The sequence below is a fragment of the Schistocerca cancellata genome, chromosome 4 (assembly GCF_023864275.1).
Source record: "Schistocerca cancellata isolate TAMUIC-IGC-003103 chromosome 4, iqSchCanc2.1, whole genome shotgun sequence".
NCBI classification, from domain to species: Eukaryota; Metazoa; Arthropoda; class Insecta; order Orthoptera; family Acrididae; genus Schistocerca; species Schistocerca cancellata.
The window spans coordinates 286,949,409-286,969,868 of record NC_064629.1 but is presented as its reverse complement, the minus strand read 5'-3'; the positions used below and the strand labels follow the sequence as shown (position 1 = coordinate 286,969,868).

At 45.7% G+C, this 20,460-nt stretch overlaps 1 protein-coding gene across 1 annotated transcript in view; it reads left to right on the top strand.

Annotated features, from left to right (window-relative positions):
* LOC126183642 (endosome/lysosome-associated apoptosis and autophagy regulator family member 2-like) overlaps positions 1-20,460 on the top strand; it is a 244,048-nt gene that overhangs the window by 45,127 nt on the left and 178,461 nt on the right. The window lies entirely within an intron of this gene.

Sequence of the window (20,460 nt, the reverse complement as noted above, 5' to 3'; positions counted from 1 at the left end):
TAAAAAAAAATCGCTCTGAGCACTATGGGACTTAACATCTATGGTCATCAGTCCCCTAGAACTTAGAACTACTTAAACCTAACTAACCTAAGGACAGCACACAACACCCAGCCATCACGAGGCAGAGAAAATCCCTGACCCCACCGGGAATCGAACCCGGGAACCCGAGCGTGGGAAGCGAGAACGCTACCGCACGACCACGAGATGCGGGCTGATAAGGATCCCCTACCGCGCAGCAATATTCCAGCAGAGGACGGACAAGTGTAATGTAGGCTGTCTCTTTAGTGGGTTTGTCGCATCTTCTAAGTGTTCTGCCAACAAAGCGCAGTCTTTGTTTCGCCTTCCCCACAATATTATCTATGTGGTCTTTCCAATTTAAGTTGCTCGTAATTGTAATTCCTATAGGTATTTAGTCGAATAGACAGCCCTTAGATTTGTGCGATTTATCGTATACCCAAAATTTATAGGACTTCTTTTAGTACCCATGTGGGTGACCTCTCAAAAAATGGTTCAAATGGCTCTGAGCACTATGGGACTTAACTTCTGAGGTCATCAGTCCCCTAGAACTTAGAACTACTTAAACCTAACTAACCTAAGGACATCACACACATCCATGCCCGAGGCAGGATTCGAACCTGCGGCCGTAGCGGTCGCGCGGTTCCAGACTGTAGCGCCTAGAACCGCACGGCCATCCTGCCGGCGATGACCTCGCACTTTTGTGTTTAGTGCTAATTGCCACTTTTCGCACCATACAGATATTCTCTCTAGATCATTTTGTAATTGGAATTGATCGTCTGATGATTTTACTAGACGGTAAATTATAGCGTCATCTGCAAATAATCTAAGGGGACTGCTCAGATTATCACCTAGTTATTTATATAAATTAGGAAAAGCAGAGGGCCTATGACACTACCTTGGGACGACTCGTCGCCAAATGTGGGGTCTTGCCCACTTGTCTCATATAGCGTGCCTAAGGGATGCTGCGTTCTCAGAATGCTATACAACAGTTCAAGCAAGTAACATTAGTAGTTTTATTACAAATAAGAAATTGACAAACCTTAGGCTTTACAACTGTGTCGCAAACGATGGGCGACATACAAACAGTAATGTTCTTCGCTATAGGCAATGTCCAAACAAGCAATGCATATTCATCAGTAATAACTGTTCTACGAGTGCCAGTCTACAGCTGTGCGAATACTGTCCAAATACTGTGCGCAGTGGGGATATCAAATTCAAATGGCTCCAAGCACTATGGGACTTAACTTCTGAAGTCATCAGTCCCCTAGACTTAGAACTACTTATACCTAACTAACCTAAGGACATCACACACATCCATGCCCGAGGCAGGATTCGAACCTGCGACCGTAGCAGCAGCGCGGTTCCGGACTGCAGCGCCTAGAACCGCTCCACCACAGCTGCCGGCTGTGCGGATACTGAGCCAATATTTAGTGGCCAAGGCTGGCAGGAGCGGCGTTTATTGTCTCTTCTTGCAGATGTCGCTCCTGTCTGGTCTTGCGTTCTTCCTCTTCTTTCCGGCGCTTGTGGTTATGCCAGAAAACTGTTACTATCAATGGCTTATCTTCTAACCATGATCCTATTCTGGCAATGCTACCAAGGACGAGTTACCTACCGAACCAGCGAGTTCACTGGGGAAATAAGTGGCCCTGGTTCAAGAGGTACTTAAATAACAACATTGTGCCTTCAATATCAACTCGATACCACAGCCGCTTGGTGTAAGTCCAATAAAGTGCAACTAAATTCCGCCAAGACGACAGCCATCTTTCAGCAAGAAACGCCGCTTGATGCCTACCAACTTGAGACTGTATTGGCGGGATATCGCCTGGGGAGCAACGGCGACTTACCTGAGGGGTCACATTGGACACACGCTTCTTTCTCCATAAACACACTGACTCTCTCAGGAACAAAGCTTTTAGTATGGCCTTTTTTCAAGTGTACTGATCTCAGTACCATAGCAAAGCTTCGATTATGTAAGGCGACGGTTCTCTCTAAGATACTGCATGGCAGCTCGGTCTGGGGTCTCGCCAGTCCAACACAAATTGGCCGTCTACAAGTTCTACAAAATATGGGACTCAGATGGATACTTCGTGCCAGCCACGAAACTCGCATGGTTGACTTCCACGCGGCCCTACATATGGATACGGTAGTTGAAGCAGTTTGCAAATGAACGACGACATTGCACAACAAAGTAGACACATTGTGTAACACTATGTACCACATAAGAACTCTGGGCAGGACAATACGACTCCCATGGCATCGTTATAAGGTGCCATGTTCCTAGGTGCTACGACATCGGCCGGCCGCTGTGGCCGAGCGGTTCTAGACGCTTCAGTCCGGAACCGCGCTGTTGCTACGGTCGCAGGTTCGAATCCTGCCTCTGGCATGGATGTGTGTGATGTGCTTAGGTTAGTTAGGTGTAAGTAGTTCTAAGTCTAGGGGACTGATAAGCTCAGATGTTAAGTCCCATAGTGCTTAGAGCCATTTGAACTACGACATCCTCACCCATTCCACCAACTGGCGGTACCTTATGGACAAATATACGGGCCCTAAGAAGTTGACTACAAAAGTTTATTTATAATAAAGTGAACCCCAGCACCTACGTACCTTCCACCATGAAGTCTGAATCGTTGTCGACAATGACACTTCGAATTACAGCGTGACTTTTTTTTTTTTACGCGCTCTGTAGTGATTGACTACTTACAATTTAGGTTACTGCCAGTTTTAATAGGTGCCACCCATCTCCCACACAAATTTTTTTGTGGCGAATTTTACAAATATAGTTTTTAAACTATTTTTTTCCTATTGGCTCCGGATCCACTGTGCAAGTCTCTCCCAGGAGAAGAAAAGTGCTTCTGTAATTTTTTTGAATTTCCCTGGAGCATGAGTGTGAGCCATCGTTCATTTTAAACTTCAAAAATTTTTGAATTTACCACCATTTTTCAGCATGGGTTAAAGTATGTGTGCTTCGTGCAGCTTCGAATATGTTCTCAGTTTTAACTTATGTCACATGGTCTGTGACTGCAGCCCCATCACAAAAACGTATTAGCGGCGGTAAGTGGAACTACAATCCTGCACTTTGCAGTAGTTAGCCAAATCGGCAGTATACATTGTGGAGCTGGTGACTGTGGTGGCGGCGGAATGGTCCCATCACACTGACAGGGTACCCTCTGATGGCAGCAGCAGCACGGTTGATCGGTGCGATCCGAGGCCTGGGGTGGGTCAGGGGCCTTACAAGTGGCAGACTTGATGACCGAAGCTGCAGAAGGGGCCCTCCCGTATTTTTGTTTAAATAAGTCATCAACATTGCTATACTATTCCTACTACACCACACATACAGGGCTATTACAAATGATTGAAGCGATTTCATAAATTCACTGCAGCTCCATTCATTGACATATGGTCACGACACACTACAGATACGTAGAAAAACTCATAAAGTTTTGTTCGGCTGAAGCCGTACTTCAGGTTTCTGCCGCCAGAGCGCTCGAGAGCGCAGTGAGACAAAATGGCGACAGGAGCCGAGAAAGCGTATGTCGTGCTTGAAATGCACTCACATCAGTCAGTCATAACAGTGCAACGACACTTCAAGATGAAGTTCAACAAAGATCCACCAACTGCTAACTCCATTCGGCGATGGTATGCGCAGTTTAAAGCTTCTGGATGCCTTTGTAAGGGGAAATCAACGGGTCGGCCTGCAGTGAGCGAAGAAACGGTTGAACGCGTGCGGGCAAGTTTCACGCGTAGCCCGCGGAAGTCGACGAATAAAGCAAGCAGGGAGCTAAACGTACCACAGCCGACGGTTTAGAAAATCTTACGGAAAAGGCTAAAGCAGAAGCCTTACCGTTTACAATTGCTACAAGCCCTGACACCCGATGACAAAGTCAAACGCTTTGAGATTTTCGGCGCGGTTGCAACAGCTCATGGAAAAGGATGTGTTCAGTGCGAAACTTGTTTTCAGTGATGAAGCAACATTTTTTCTTAATGGTGAAGTGAACAGACACAATGTGCGAATCTGGGTGGTAGAGAATCCTCACGCATTCGTGCAAAAAATTCGCAATTCACTAAAAGTTAACGTGTTTTGTGCAATCTCACGGTTTAAAGTTTACGGCCCCTTTTTCTTCTGCGAAAAAAACGTTACAGGACACGTGTATCTGGACATGCTGGAAAATTGGCTCATGCCACAACTGGAGACCGACAGCGCCGACTTCATCTTTCAACAGGATGGTGCTCCACCGCACTTCCATCATGATGTTCGGCATTTCTTAAACAGGAGATTGGAAAACCGATGGATCGGTCGTGGTGGAGATCATGATCAGCAATTCATGTCATGGCCTCCACGCTCTCCCGATTTAATCCCATGCGATTTCTTTCTGTGGGGTTATGTGAAAGATTCAATGTTTAAACCTCCTCTAACCAAGAAACGTGCCAGAACTGCGAGCTCGCATCAACTATGCTTTCGAACTCATTGATGGGGACATGCTGCGCCGAGTGTGGGAGGAACTTGATTATCGGCTTGATGTCTGCCGAATCACTAAAGGGGCACATATCGAATATTTGCGATTGCCTAAAAAAACTTTTTGAGTTTTTGTATGTGTGTGCAAAGCATTGTGAAAATATCTCAAATAATAAAGCTATTGTAGAGCTGTGAAATCGCTTCAATCATTTGTAATAACCCTGTAGTTTTAAGCTTAGGCAAGTCAACACTTGGCTTTCAAACATAAGGTAACTTGGGTGAGGGAATTTGTTTAACCTGTGACATCAAAGGGTGGAGTAGGAAATTGTTTAAGCATGCAGACTGCAATGTTTGAAAACTTTAGGCGTGTGAGCTGTAACTACAGAGAAAAACAGATGATTTTTTAAAAATTTCTTATCTTTTTACACTTAGGACCCGATTCTGTACTTAGCACACGTGACCCAGCAACTACGCAGGCTGCATCAGTATCCCCAGATCCACCGTCTTGGATTGTGATATCATATGGCTCGGGGAAACCTGACAACTATACAGACTTTACGAATATTTTCAGGTGTGCCATCTTGGATTTTGACGTCATAGGCTGCACCAATATTCCAAGGTCCACTATCTTGTATTCTGACATCATACGGCTGTACCAGCGTCTTCAGGTGCGTGGTCTTATGTCGCCATCTTGGTTTCTGACTTTGTATATCTGCACCAGTATATCCAGGTACGCCATTTTAGATTTTCAACCAGGAGAAGAATTTCTCATCTTGGATTTTTTAATTTCCCAGCAATTTACACGTTGGACAAGCACCACACTTCCACAGCGACATCATAGGAGTGTAGAAAACACTGGATATTTTAAATCGCCCACCAATTTGTACATAGGGCAAATGGCTTATGTCAGCGGGAAGGGATGGGGATAAATATGGCAACAAAGCATGATATGAAACTTCCTGGCAGATTAAAACTGTGTGCCCGACCGAGACTCGAACTCGGGACCTTTGCCTTTCGCGGGCAAGTGCTCTACCATCTGAGCTACCGAAGCACGACTCACGCCCGGTACTCACAGCCTTACTTCTGCCAGTACCTCGTCTCCTACCTTCCAAACTTTACAGAAGCTCTCCTGCGAACCTTGCAGAACTAGCACTCCTGAAAGAAAGGATATTGCGGAGACATGGCTTAGCCACAGCCTGGGGGATGTTTCCAGAATGAGATTTTCACTCTGCAGCGGAGTGTGCGCTGATATGAAACTTCCTGGCAGATTAAAACTGTGTGCCCGACCGGGACTCGAACTCGGGACCTTTGCCTTTCGCGGGCAAGTGCTCTACCATCTGAGCTACCGAAGCACGACTCAGGCCCGGTACTCACAGCCTTACTTCTGCCAGTACCTCGTCTCCTACCTTCGGTAGCTCAGATGGTAGAGCACTTGCCCGCGAAAGGCAAAGGTCCCGAGTTCGAGTCTCGGTCGGGCACACAGTTTTAATCTGCCAGGAAGTTTCATATCAGCGCACACTCCGCTGCAGAGTGAAAATCTCATTCTGAAAGCATGATATGACTGGAAATGGAGAGTGAAATTTTCACGCTGCAGCGGAGTGTGCGCTGATATGAAACTTCCTGCCAGAGTAAAACTGTGTGCTGGACCGAGACTCGGACTCAGGACCTTTGCCTTCCGCGGGCGGGTGCTCTACCAACTGAGCTACACAAGCTCCACTTCTGCCAGTACCCCGTCTCCTACCTTCCAAACTTCACAGAAGCTCTTCTGCGAACCTTGCAGATCTAATATTCTTGGAAGAAAGGATATTGCGGAGACATGGTTTAGCCACAGCCTGAGGGATGATTCCAGAATGAAGTTCCCACTTTGCAGTGGACTGTGCGCTGACATGAAACTTCCTCGCGGATTAAAACTGTGTGCCAGACTGGGCCATGGGAGGGTAATCCCCGAGTCCAGCCGCTGCTAGCCTTAGACCAATGAGGCGGTATGACGCAGGATGTTGCAGCGAGTGCATTACTTGTTCTCGGATAGCAGACGTAGAGGTGAAGGGGTTACGATGTGTTTGGTGCACAGTACTGTGAACCACCCTTGTGGTGTTTAGGCGTCTGTGATGTATGTTAGAGCAAGCAAGCCCTAGACCTACTGTTCGTCGAACATACGCTCTCGAAATTTCAACGGTAACCTTTCCTTGAAGCCCAACAGCTCTTTTGTATCATCTGCAACTGGATTACGTTGAACGTCTTCTTAACGATCTCGCGCAGACAACACGATTCCGCGGCGAAAAGCGCCGGTCTTCGCTGGATCGTTTCTCTTTTCTATTAATCCACCTTGTAAAGGTTTTACACTTATGAGCAATACTGAAGAATCGGTCGAGGAAGTGTTTTTTAAGCTATTTAATTCGTGAATTAATTACATTTCTTCGAAATTCTCCCAATAAATCTCAAACTGGCGTCTGCTTTTCCTACTATTTGTTTTGTGTGGTTATTCCTCTTTAGGTCTCTCCGAATGATTACTCGTAGGTACTTTACAGCAGTTACTGTTTCTAGCGATTTTTCGTCAATTCTGTAATCGAACACTGGTGAATCTCTTCGAGCGTTTATGCGCAATACTTTACATTTGTTTACCATAGGGTCAGCTGACAATCCCGGCACTAATAGTTGATCCTCTGCGGGTCTTCCTGCATTTCACTACAATCTTCTGGCGTTGCAGCCTTCCTAAAGAGAACAGCAGCGTCTGTACGTAACAGATTTTTTATATGACTTGGAAACAGCAACACCCTTAAACACACCTTTGGGCCATCCCCGAAACTGTCTTTACATCTGCAAGTTTTATTCCGTTAAGAACCACATGTTTAGTTCAATCTGCAAAGAACTTCTGAATCTAATCACACATATGCTACTCGGTAAGGTCGTATTTTGTTCACTAAACTACGGTGTGGAACTGTATTGAATTCCTTCCGGAAATCAAGGAACACGGCATCAACCTGGATGCGTTTGTCGACGGCGCTCCACATTTCATGGATGAACAGAGCGAACAGAGTTTCACGAGATCTGTGTTTGCAGGACCCGTGTTCATTTTTATAGAGGAGATTTTAATTCTCAAAAAAAGTCATAATTCGCGACTGTAAAGTATGTTCCAAAATTCTACAACAGATTAACGCCAGTGGTAAAGGCCTATAATTATGTGTATCTGTCCGACGACCCTTCTCGACAACGGGAATGACCTTTTTACCAACCGCTAGGACCAGTTGTTGTTTCAGGGACCAAAAATAAAGTAATCCTAGAAGAGAAGCAAATTCTTTCGCACAGTGTTTCTAGTACCTCACAGATATCTCATTTAGTCCCGTTGTCTTTCCGATGTTGAGCAGCTCCACTTGATTTTCTACTCCGTGACCACTTGTGTCAATATCTGCCATTTCGATGTTGGAGCGAATTTGGTGGCGAACACATTGTGGTCCTGAAACATATAGCACAAAGGGCTGCAAGCTGTTTGCTATACCATTCCCTTAGTTTACAGCTGTTGTGGTTCCTTGTGCTCAGGTGCTGGCCATAAAAATCTGCCCTTTTACACAGTTGTTTATGTCACAGGAACTTCTCATTTGCAGCCTGTATCGTCGTTCGAATGACTTCCCATTCACCTGTGCACTGCTTACATTATATGATGGAAAGTATCCGGACACACCTGTATAGTGCGGAAATGACCACTAGATGACAAAGGAGGAGGGCCTGCCAGTATGAAAGGAGGCTGCGATTATTGTGTTGTCAGTGCAGAAGCAGTAACAGAACAATGGGTCGCCAAGGAAAACTCTCTGATCTCGAGCGTTGATTAGTCACTGGATGTCACCTCAGTGACGATTCCATCAGGGACATTTCAGCCCTTCTAAAACTGCCCATTTCGAGTTTTGGTGCTGTGACTGTGATGTTAAAAGCGAAAAAACAACCACAACTAAACATGCACTCCGCCTCACTTATTGCATCCGTCTCCTGTCCCCCACATTGATCCTTTACGATCTGATTCCCTTCCGCCATCTCCTCCTGTTCCTTGAACGAATATGGATCCTATACGTCTCCTGCAAACTGGGCCCCCCCTCCCTATCCTTTGATTTCCCCCATCCTCTCCCACCCTAGCCTGCTGCTGCGCCTGTACCACAGTGTCCCACTTGGTCTCCATCTCCAAACACTCCATACCCTCGCCCAAGGTGGCTTCTGCCAACTCCTCCTCCCAGATGATGTCCTCATGCCTTCCATCTACCCCTCCTACCAGTTCTAACTCCTTCTTCTTCCCCTCCCCCTCCACAGGGCTCCCTCTCTCCCTCCCTACCCCCTTCCATTCTTTCTCATTTTCCCCTGCCAAACACCTTCTTTTTCCTTTTCACCTCCTCCCCCTGGGCTTCCATCACCTTTCCTTCTCTCTTCCACTGCCCCCTTCCTACCCCCCTACTGATTTCCTCCTACCATCTCTCCCTCTCCCTTTTCTTCCCCCCTCCTCCCTTCACCAAGTGGTAGTTCCCCTTCAGGTCAGTGATTTTTAACGTTTTCGTTGTGGTGTCAGTGTTTCTTCAGTGCTGTTAGCAGTTCTACGTTCCACCAGCACCAACAATGTCGCCAGGATCACTCATTTGTGTTCCCACTGTGGGGTTTTCTTTGATTTCGTGTCAACTCACAGTGTTCATTCTCCGCATGTGAGTGTGGCTCTCGTCTATGTTTTTTTTTTTTAAATCTACCATTTATACTCATCTATTTTTATTCTTGTTTATTCATCACTTTATACCATTCTATGTTATGTGTTCTTTTCTCATTTGACTATGTTTTTCTCTGTAACTCTCTTGGCTGAAGAGCGGCATATTGCGCTGCTGCCAGCCCGCCCCATATTGGGGAGTCAAATAACAATAAAGAAAAAAAACACAACTAAACCAAGTCCATGCAGACCTCATGTTCTGACGGACACCGTCGATCATTGCGGAGCGCGCTTCTAACAAGTCATATGAAATCAGCGAAAGGATCAGTCGTGAGTTCCAAAGCACTACCAGCGGTACAGCTACTACAGTGACTCTGCGTAGAGAGCTAAAAAAGAAATGGGTTCAATGGTCGAATGGGTTTTCAAAAGCCACTCATTTCCGACTCATAAGCGACTCTTGAGGTGGTGTAAAGAGCGATGCCATTGGACAGAATCGTGTTTAGCGTGTGTTCTCCTTACTGCGCTTAAGAAAATGTTGAATGTGTACTCTGTACAGTAGATGAGCAGTTTGGAGGCGACGATTTTATCAGTATAATGCACGCTATCATAGAGCAGCAACTATGAAGCAATGGTTTGAGGACAATAATATTCCTGAAAAGGCGTAGCCTACCCACAGTCTCGACCTGAACTCAGTGTATGAGTAAGGACATCGACTTCTCTCCAGACCCCAGCGACAAACATCACTACCTTCTCTGTTTTCAGCTCTTGAGGAAGAAAGGTCTGCCATTCGTCCATAGACATTCAGGCGCCTCCGCAGCAGAGTTCAAACCGTCATAAAGTCGGAGAGTGGACACAACCGAATTAATGTCCACTAATAGAAGCCTGGATTCCTTTGCTCAGACTTAGCGCGACACATGCCCGCAACGCCATCAGACGGCATTCTGTCTCGCGGTGGACAGTGGTCATAATGTTTTTATTCATCAGCGTATGTGGTGCAGCATAGGGTAGCGCACAGGGATACTAACGAATACATAGAGAAATGTTTCGCGACAGGCCTCTCCCTAACTGGACCAAATTTTTTTGCCGTTGAAGGAAAAGTAGGAGAAACTGGGGAGTTAGCGCTGCAGAGAACAGTCCAAGGTTCACGACACGGAATTGATGACGCACTAGAATTCGAGGAGATGGCGTTGAATGTTGTGGGACAAGATTCACCAGTAAGCAGCCGTCAACTTGCCCGTGATATGCACACTTCTGTCACAAACAACGTCTGCAAACAACGGTTAGAAGTGATTTTGAACCCAGAGTTCGCTTTTGTCAACCGATTATTAATGCATTCAGAGACAATGACGATCGTGACTTTGAACAGATGCTATGAACTGAACTTGCTGCTATAAAACGTAGCCCGCATCTCGTGGTCGTGCGGTAGCGTTCTCGCTTCCCACGCCCGGGTTCCCGGGTTCGATTCCCGGCGGGGTCAGGGATTTTCTCTGCCTCGTGATGGCTGGTTGTTGTGTGATGTCCTTAGGTTAGTTAGGTTTAAGAAGTTCTAGGGGACTGATGACCATAGATGTTAAGTCCCATAGTGCTCAGAGCCATTATAAAACGTAAGTTGTTTATGTCAATAAAAACTAAAGATTCATTTCTGACCATTATATCCTTATCTCGAAGTTCTCAGTTTGAGATATATAAAATTTTGGCGCTAAAAGTTGGGACGCCCTTAATACACTCCCTCGTGAAAATTTTGATTCATATTACTGACTTATTTAAAAGAAACTACTGTATTCGCTCAGTGGACGCTAGATGGAAGTCTGCAGCTCACATTATCATCAGATTTCCAAGAGAACGTGGAGGGCACCTGGTACCAATATTAGCGACTTTCTGTGATATTCCATTCACGTACGGAGTGAGGGAGAAATAACCGTCCGTAAGCTTTTATTCGCGCCGTTATCTTCTTATCTCATTTCCATTAGCCCTACGAGAGATATACGTCAGAGACAGCACAACTGTCGCAGTCTCCCGGGAACAGCGATAACCAACAATAGTTACTGTGAACAACGTCTCTCATTTTGCAAGGATTCTCATTTAAATTCCTTGAGACTCTCCCCTATTCCCTCCTATACCGACCTGTTACGATTTACATTGACAGAAAAAAATCGCAACATAAAAAAAATTAATGTACAGGGTGGCGCACGAAATCTGTTATCATTTTGTTTTTGAATATAAACTTTATTGTCAATGCAATCTGAAGGGAACATGTACTACAATGAAGAGCCGTCCATGGAGATTTGTTCTAACTCAGCACATGCTCAATATGTCCACCATTTCGTTTCCTAATTTCCTTCAAACAAACACTGAACTTAGTGATTACCCTACGGCACATGTCTTTCGTAATTTCACTGCAAGCTTGAAGAATAAGTCTTCTGAGCTCCATTAAATCACGTGGACGTTTCGAGAAAATTTTTTCCTTTAGGTACCCCCAAAGAAAAAGTCACATGGATTGAGGTGTGGGCTATTGGGGGGCCAATTTTGTCCGTTATTAAGCGACTTGGAAACCTGAGTGAAATGATCCGCATGTCGAAATGCTCGTGTAAAAACTCTAACACAGTGTTTGCAGTATGTTACCTTGCTCCATCTTGCATGGACCACTGCGTGTTGAAGGGCAAGGCAGTAGCAAGAATCTGTGGAATGAAGCTATTGCGAAGCATGCTCAAATAACGCTCGCTGTTCACAGTTTCTTCAAAGAAAAAGGGTCCAATAAGTCCGTGACTGGAAATTGCTGCCCACGCCGTAATCCTCGAAGCATAATGTTGTCATTCATGAGGCACTTGTGGGTTTTCAGTGGCCCAAAAGCGTACATTTTGTTTGTTAACCACACCGTCTAAATGAAAATGCGCCTCGTCTGAAAACCAAACGTTGCTGAGAGTTTCTTCCCTATCCTCAGGCCACTGAGCAAACAGTAGTCTCTGCTGCTTGTTCTTCAGTGAGCTTCTGTGCACAGGTCATCTTGTATGGGTACATATGGAGGTCACTTTTAAGAATGCGTTGAACGGAGCGTCTGGATATTCCCAGTTGCACTGCTGCCTTTCTACGCGATTTCCCGGGACTTCTCTGCACAGCAACTCGTACCGCTTCAATATTCTCCGGCGAACAAACAGGCTTAGGCCGAGGTCGCTTCGCTTCCAATACTGTTCCTTCCTGTACAAATTTATCGTACAACCTGTGGATGGTCTTCTTGCAAGGGACCCACCGTTTGTTAAACTGTTGTCGAAAACGCCTCTGAGTCACAACAAGGCTTTTCGTTTCATGAAAAAGTAACACAATTGCCGATCGTTGCTGTGTCATCAGTCTTCCATTGTCAGCCATTGCTGCTTACTAGTCTCCTAGCGGCAGTATCGTGAATTACACGTCATTTCGTAACTCATTTGTTTTTCCAAGCTCTGCTGGTACTGCTGTAGAGATCCCAGCGGGATATCTAATGTGCGTCGTAAATTGTGAAAGAAACAATTGGTAACACATTTCGTGCGCCACCCTGTAGAATAATGGAATTTCGGGAATAAATTTGTCTACGTAACATAAACTGATCTACCAGAATGCTACGACAACGTACCTAACAACCGGTATGTCTACCTACGGCACGGATAAGAGCAGCGACGCGTTGTCGTGTGGAAGCAATGGGGCCTTGGTAATACCGGGGAGGGGGGCGATGAGATCTTACGTCATGTTCAATCATATCCCAGTTGAGTTCTATTGGGTTCAGATCTGGTGAGTTGGGGGAACAGCACATCAATTGGAAGTCGCCACTGTGTTCCTCGAACAGCTCCATCAGACTCCTGGACTTGGTGCATGGCACGTTATCTCGTTGAAAAATGCCACAGTCGTCGGGAAACATGATCGTCATGAAGGGGTGCAATGGTCTACAACCAATATACGATACTCCTGGACTGTCATGGTGCCTTGCACAAACTCCACTGGACCCATGGATGCCCACGTGAATATTACGCAAACCATAATGGAGCTGCCACTAGCTTGCCATCCCGCGGCACAGGTTCAAAAACGTTCAAATGTGTGTGAAATATTATGGGACGTGACTGCTAAGGTCATCAATCCCTAAGCTTACACACTACTTAACCTAAATTATCGCAAGGACGAACGCACACCCATGCCCGGGGGAGGACTCGAACCTCCGCCGTGACCAGATCGGGATTCATCAGACCATGCAACGCTCTGCCACTGTGCCAATGTCCAGTGCCAATGGTCATATGCCCATTTCAGTCGTTGCTGCCGATGTCGTGGTGTTAACATTGGCACATGCATGGGTCGTCGGCTGCGAAGGCCCACCGTTAGGAGTGTTCGGTGCACTGTGTTCACACACACTTATATTCTGCGCATCATTCAAATCTGATTTTAGTACCGCCACAGTTCACCACCTGTCCTGTTTTACCAGTCTGCCCAGCCGACGACGTGCAACATCTGTAATGAGGGGTTTCGCCATATTTTGAAGACGTTCAGCACAGCGCTCCTCGAACACCCGACAGGTCGTTTAGTTTCCAAAATGCCGAGCTTCCAGGCCGTCGCAGTCTGCCCTCGCTCAGACTCAGATAGATCGCGCACCTTCCGCATTCTACACACGGACAGCACGCTCACTGACTCTATATGCCCCGTGCGTGTGTCTGACTAGCAGTTATTTCTCGCTAGGTGACGCTGCTGTCGCGGTCATAATGTTCTGACTGATCATTGTATTCATGTGACTAACATTGCAAAATCACATTTTAATGTAAGTGCGAGAAAAGCCATTGCAATGTGAAATGGTGGTACATTAATAACCGGTGTAACCAGCAGAATGTTGAATTCAAGAATGCAAAATGCATACATTGTGTTGTGCAGCTGCCGGACGTCAGTTTGTGGGATGGAATTCCAGGCCTGTTGCACTTGGTCGGCCAGTACAGGGACGGTTAATGTTGTTTGTGAATGACGCTGGAGATGTGGTCCAATGATGTCCCATTAAGTGCTCGACCGGAGAAAGATCTGGTGATCGAGGAGGCCAAGACAACATGTCGTTCAGTCCTGGTGGGCCACAGTTGCCTCGGTTTTGGATAGCACCATCCACAGTATACTTTAACCACAGCTTTGCGCGAACAGTTTACAAACGTTTCGAAAATGGTTCCAGTCTTGGCCCGAAAGCCACTGATCAAGCTATCAAGCTGTTTTGGAAGTCAGATAAATCGCTCCATTTCCGCCTTACGACAACGATTGCACTGTTTTCCTCCCCCCCCCCCCCCCCCCTCTACCCGACTCGCTTAATTACCCTCCACTGCTAGTGCAGCCATCTGCCGTGTGTGAGTGGTTATTGTACGTTGACGTCGAACATAGGAGGTGGCCAAATTAATGTGACTGGACTGTGTAAGTCCCGTTGGAATAAGATATAGCACTCAACACCATGATTTCAGGAGTCGGAGAGGCATGGGTGTCGAGAATCGCTGCTTCTCGTGTCCCTTTACCAGTTGTCTACTTTGTCTGTGGTGGTCAAATCGACGCCAATGTGAGACTCATCGCTGAACACCACAGAACGCGACTCTTTGTTGGCTGTGGCTTGCTTCGTGTATGTGCCTGCAGTCTGTGGTCTAGTGTCAATGGTAAACGACGAGTGGCAACTTGAGATCTCAATCTAGCTTCTAATAATCCGTTCATAAAGGTCCGTGGTGATGCTCTGCCTGTAACTTCTCCCTGGATTTCAGCTGCTGTCGTCCGCTTATTTGCCAGTGCCAGTCGAAAACTCCTACGGCCTTCTGGTGGTGTAGTCTTTCTGGAAGGAATCGCGCCTGCTTTCTTGCCACGCTCTTGTGTAGAGATCATCTTGTCACCACCCGTCCTTCAGTCATTGCGCTACAGCCTACTGTCTGAGCTATAAGTCGGTCAGACGCTCCCAAAATATGGCGCAACTTCCAAAATATGGCGCACCATAAGCAGCTTGTGTACGTCCTCTGGGAATGATGTGTTACGATTTGCACTTCCAAAGTTCCAGAAATGTTAGACATTCGCGAGAGCCATCATGTACTCATACCATTCGTCATCTGCAGGAATGGCTTTTTTCCTGTACCGGACATACTGTAAATAAGCTCACATAAGGATAAAAATTATTATCAGCATATCCCACAGATACGGAAATACGGGTGTATCAGTTTGATAGCGTTCGGCCAAGGTGTTCATGGTGCAACACTTTCCATGTAAAACACGTGATGGGCTTGGGGAATTAATCAGTGAGCTTGTAATGGGATTTTTCTCTTTGCTACGAGCAAAACCTTGAATTTATCCGCATTTAAAGACATTCGCTATTCGTTACACAGCACGAAAAATCTGTTCGTTATCTGACAGTATGATACTTCAGTCCGTGGGCGCCCATACGATTGGCCGTAGGAGGGGAGTGGGCAAGACATGGAGTTATGGAGTGTTTTTTTATATGGTGACTTGAAAGCAGTCATAAAAAAGTTCCAGTAATTCCGACCCTGTGAAAAAAAGTACGTAATACCGACTTTCAGTGGCCGAGCGGTTCTAGGCGCTACAGTCTGGAGCCGCGCGACCGCTACGGTCGCAGGTTCGAATCCTGCCTCGGGCATGGATGTGTGTGATGTCCTTAGGTTAGTCAGGTTTACGTAGTTCTACGTTCTAGGGGACTGATGACCTCCGAAGTTAAGTCACATAGTGCTCAGAGCCATTTGAACCGACTTTCTTGAAAGAAAAACACCTGGCTACACTATATTTTTTTCCTTTCCCCAAGAGCTAGGGGAGTGAGCGTGCCCCTTTGTCACTGAGTATGGGCGCCCTTGCTTCATCCTGATACGTCTACTGAGAACGTAGAACTGTAAAATATATGTGGAAAAACCCTTAAATTTTCAAGTCTAACTTCAAATGGTTCCCTGTGTTACACTCACGCATTTCTGTAACGGAATTCCTCACAGAATTTAAACATTTCACTGTCTCGTGTGACGTGTATTTACACACTGCCGAAATTGTTTTGTTTTTTGTAAACATTTTATGTATTATGCCTACAGTAATACGTTGCCTGAAGTGTCACGTCATGGGGCCCTTTTACAGTAAATCAGTGATTAGACTCAAAAATCAGTTTATTGACACAATCAAGTTGCGTTCACAAACATAAGTTCTGCACAAATAAGAAAAATTCTTCCTGAAAATAAAGGAATGACTTCTTTGAACAATTTAAAGTGTGGTCGCCCTCCATGCACAGTTCGATCAGCTCTTGCTGCGGGGCGATCTGCCGATCCTACAAGGCAACTGCAGGCTGGCTCGTGGCGAGTGGGACGAAGACACTGGCATGGTCAATCGGTATTCCCGCTTCTTTTGCTACGGGTCACTGGAGAGGACATGCAGCTAGGATCGGCGATCTTTCCTGCATAAGGACACTTCATTTGGTTGTTGTTGTTGTTGTGGTCTTCAGTCCTGAGACTGGTTTGATGCAGCTCTCCATGCTACTCTATCCTGTGCAAGCTTCTTCATCTCCCAGTATCTACTGCAACCTACATCCTTCTGAATCTGCTTAGTGTATTCATCTCTTGGTCTCCCTCTACGATTTTTACCCTCCACACTGCCCTCCAATGCTAAATTTGTGATCCCTTGATTCCTCAAAACATGTCCTACCAACCGATCCCTTCTTCTAGTCAAGTTGTGCCACAAACTTCTCTTCTCCCCAATCCTATTCAGTACCTCCTCATTAGTTACGTGATCTATCCACCTTACTTCAGCATTCTTCTGTAGCACCACATTTCGAAAGCTTCTATTCTCTTCTTGTCCAAACTAGTTATCGTCCATGTTTCACTTCCATACATGGCTACACTCCATACAAATACTTTCAGAAACGACTTCCTGGCACTTAAATCTATACTCGATGTTAACAAATTCCTCTTCTTGAGAAACGCTTTCCTTGCCATTGCCAGTCTACATTTTATATCCTCTCTACTTCGACCATCATCGGTTATTTTACTCCCTAAATAGCAAAACTCCTTTACTACTTTAAGTGTCTCATTTCCTAATCTAATTCCCTCAGCATCACCCGACTTAATTTGACTACATTCCATTATCCTCGTTTTCCTTTTGTTGATGTTCATCGTATATCCTCCTTTCAAGACACTGTCCATTCCGTTCAACTGCTCTTCCAAGTCCTTTGCTGTCTCTGACAGAATTACAATGTCATCGGCGAACCTCAACATTTTTATTTCTTCTCCATGGATTTTAATACCTACTCCGAATTTTTCTTTTGTTTCCTTTACTGCTTGCTCAATATACAGATTGAATAACATCGGGGAGACCCTACAACCCTGTCTTACTCCCTTCCCAACCACTGCTTCCCTTTCATGCCCTTCGACTCTTATAATTGCCATCTGGTTTCTGTACAAACTGTAAATAGCCTTTCGCTCCCTGTATTTTACCCCTGCCACCTTCAGAATTTGAAAGAGAGTATTCCAGTTAACATTGTCAAAAGCTTTCTCTAAGTCTACAAATGCTAGAAACGTAGGTTTGCCTTTTCTTAATCTTTCTTCTAAGATAAGTCGTAAGGTCAGTATTGCCTCACGTGTTCCAACATTTCTACGGAATCCAAACTGATCTTCCCCGAGGTCGGCTTCTACCAGTTTTTCCATTCGTCTGTAAAGAATTTGCGTTAGTATTTTGCAGCTGTGACTTATTAAACTGATAGTTCGGTAATTTTCACATCTGTCAACACCTGCTTTCTTTGGGATTGGAATTATTATATTCTTCTTGAAGTCTGAGGGTATTTCGCCTGTCTCATACATCGTGCTCACCAGATGGTAGAGTTTTGTCATGACTGGCTCTCCCGAGGCCATCAGTAGTTCAAATGGAATGTTGTCTACTTCCGGGGCCTTGTTTCGACTCAGGTCTTTCAGTGCTCTGTCAAACTCTTCACGCAGTATCTTATCTCCCATTTCGTCTTCATCTACATCCTCTTCCATTTCCATAATATTGTCCTCAAGTACATCGCCCTTGTATAAACCCTCTATATACTCCTTCCACCTTTCTGCCTTCCCTTCTTTGCTTAGAACTGGGTTGCCATCTGAGCTCTTGATATTCATACAAGTGGTTCTCTTCTCTCCAAAGGTCTCTTTAATTTTCCTGTAGGCAATATCTATCTTACCCCTAGTGAGACAAGCCTCTACATCCTTACATTTGTCCTCTAGCCATCCCTGCTTAGGCATTTTGCACTTCCTGTCGATATCATTTTTGAGACGTTTATATCCCTTTTTGCCTGCTTCATTAACTGCATTTTTATATTTTCTCCTTTCATCAATTAAATTCAATATTTCTTCTGTTACTCAAGGATTTCTATTAGCCCTCGTCTTTTTACCTACTTGATCCTCTGCTGCCTTCACTACTTCATCTCTCAGAGCTACCCATTCTTCTTCTACTGTATTGCTTTCCCCCATTCCTGTCAATTGTTCCCTTATGCTCTCCCTGAAACTCTGTACAACCTCTGGTTCTTTCAGTTTATCCAGGTCCCATCTCCTTAAATTCCCACCTTTTTGCAGTTTCTTCAGTTTCAATCTGCAGTTCATAACCAATAGATTGTGGTCAGAATCCACATCTGCCCCAGGAAATGTCTTACAATTTAAAACCTGGTTCCTAAATCTCTGTCTTACCATTATATAGTCTATCTGATACCTTTTAGTATCTCCAGGATTCTTCCAGGTATACAACCTTCTTTTATGATTCTTGAACCAAGTGTTGGCTAAGATTAAGTTATTCTCTGTGCAAAATTCTACAAGGCGGCTTCCTCTTTCATTCCTTCCCCCCAATCCATATTCACCTACTATGTTTCCTTCTCTCCCTTTTCCTACTGACGAATTCCAGTCACCCATGACTATTAAATTTTCGTCTCCCTTCACTACCTGAATAATTTCTTTTATCTCGTCATACATTTCATCTATTTCTTCATCATCTGCAGAGGTAGTTGGCATATAAACTTGTACTACTGTAGTAGGCATGGGCTTTGTGTCTATCTTGGCCACAATAATGCGTTCACTATGCTGTTTGTAGTAGCTAACCCGCACTCCTATTTTTTTATTCATTATTAAATCTACTCCTGCATTACCCCTATTTGATTATGTATTTATAACCCTGTAATCACCTGACCAAAAGTCTTGTTTCTCCTGCCACCGAACTTCACTAATACCCACAATATCTAACTTTAACCTATCCATTTCCCTTTTTAAATTTTCTAACCTACCTGCCCGATTAAGGGATCTGACATTCCACGCTCCGATCCGTAGAACGCCAGTTTTCTTTCTCCTGATAACGACGTCCTCCTGAGTAGTCCCCGCCCGGAGATCCGAATGGGGGACTATTTTACCTCCGGAATATTTTACCCAAGAGGACGCCATCATCATTTAATCGTACAGTAGAGCTGCATGTCCTCGGGAAAAATTACGGCTGTAGTTTCCCCTTGCTTTCAGCCGTTCGCAGTACCAGCACCGCAAGGCCGTTTTGGTTAATGTTACAAGGCCAGATCAGTCAATCATCCAGACTGTTGCCCCTGCAACTACTGAAAAGGCTGCTGCCCCTCTTCAGGAACCACATGTTTGTCTGGCCTCTCAACAGATACCCCTCCGTTGTGGTTGCACCTACTGTACGGCCATCTGTATCGCTGAGGCACGCAAGCCTCCCCACCAACGGCAAGGTCCATGGTTCATGGGGGGGCTTCATTGTCGCACAATTCACAACCTAAACCAACCTTCATTTGGTATAGGTTGTGAATTGTGCGACAAATTTTTACGTTTTCGTGCGATTACAGAATTTTTCGTGAGCCTGCAGAAGGTGGGGGCAATTACGCCGGTTTCAGCTTATTTGCGACCATTCCGTAGAGCTATCCCCGGACAGCTAAGCCAAATGCAGAGAGCAGCGATCCGCTCGGGTCAGCTGCTAGACTGCGAATCTACCTGCTGCTCGCCGGGCGAGGGCAGTTACACCACGTGGCGGATGGCTGCTAGAGAGCTATCGGTCTAGCTATGTGAGCACGGATTGGCTGAGGAGGATGGGACGGCGGATGTACCAAAAGATCCGTATATGTGGCGGCCTGTACTACTCTTGTGCGCGCCCTTGGAACTAGCCTGTTTCGTGCAGGCCAAGCGAAGTTCGGCTGACCTGGGCCGGTGCACCTGCGGAGCTGCAGCGATGACCCGCATAGCAGGGCGACGGTGCGGGTTGGTGCGTTGTAGGAGGCCCCGTCACACGCCATTGCCCGTCCGAGCAACTTTGGCTAAGATACACTGCTGGCCATTAAAATTGCTAC